Source organism: Bombina bombina, chromosome 4 (assembly GCF_027579735.1).
Source record: "Bombina bombina isolate aBomBom1 chromosome 4, aBomBom1.pri, whole genome shotgun sequence".
Classification (NCBI taxonomy): Eukaryota; Metazoa; Chordata; class Amphibia; order Anura; family Bombinatoridae; genus Bombina; species Bombina bombina.
The window spans coordinates 340,857,754-340,858,289 of record NC_069502.1 but is presented as its reverse complement, the minus strand read 5'-3'; positions in this window follow the sequence as shown (position 1 = coordinate 340,858,289).

Below are 536 nucleotides of genomic sequence, written 5' to 3'. Positions count from 1 at the left end.
AGGGCAGATAAGGGGTTAATACTATTTATTATAGGGTTTTTGTGGCGGGAGTGCGGCGGTTTAGGGGTTAATACATTTATTATAGTGGCGGCGAGGTCCGGTCGGCAGATTAGGGGTTAATAAGTGTAGGTAAGGTAGTGGCGACGTTGGGGGGGCAGATTAGGGGTTAATAATTATAATGTATGTGTCGGCGACGTTGGGGACAGCAGAGTAGGGGTTCATAGGGATAATGTAGGTTGCGGCGGTGTCCGGAGCAGCAGATTAGGGTTTAATTGTATAATGCAGGTGTCAGCGATAGCGGGGGCGGCAGATTAGGGGTTAATAAGTGTAAGGTAGGGGGGTTTAGACTCGGGGTACATGTTAGGGTGTTAGGTGCAGACTTAGGAAGTGTTTCCCCATAGGAAACAATGGGGCTGCGTTAGGAGCTTTACGCTGCTTTTTTGCAGGTGTTAGGTTTTTTGCAGCTCAAACTGCCCCATTGTTTCCTATGGGGAAATTGTGCGCGAGCTCATTTTTCAAGCTGGCCGCTACCATAA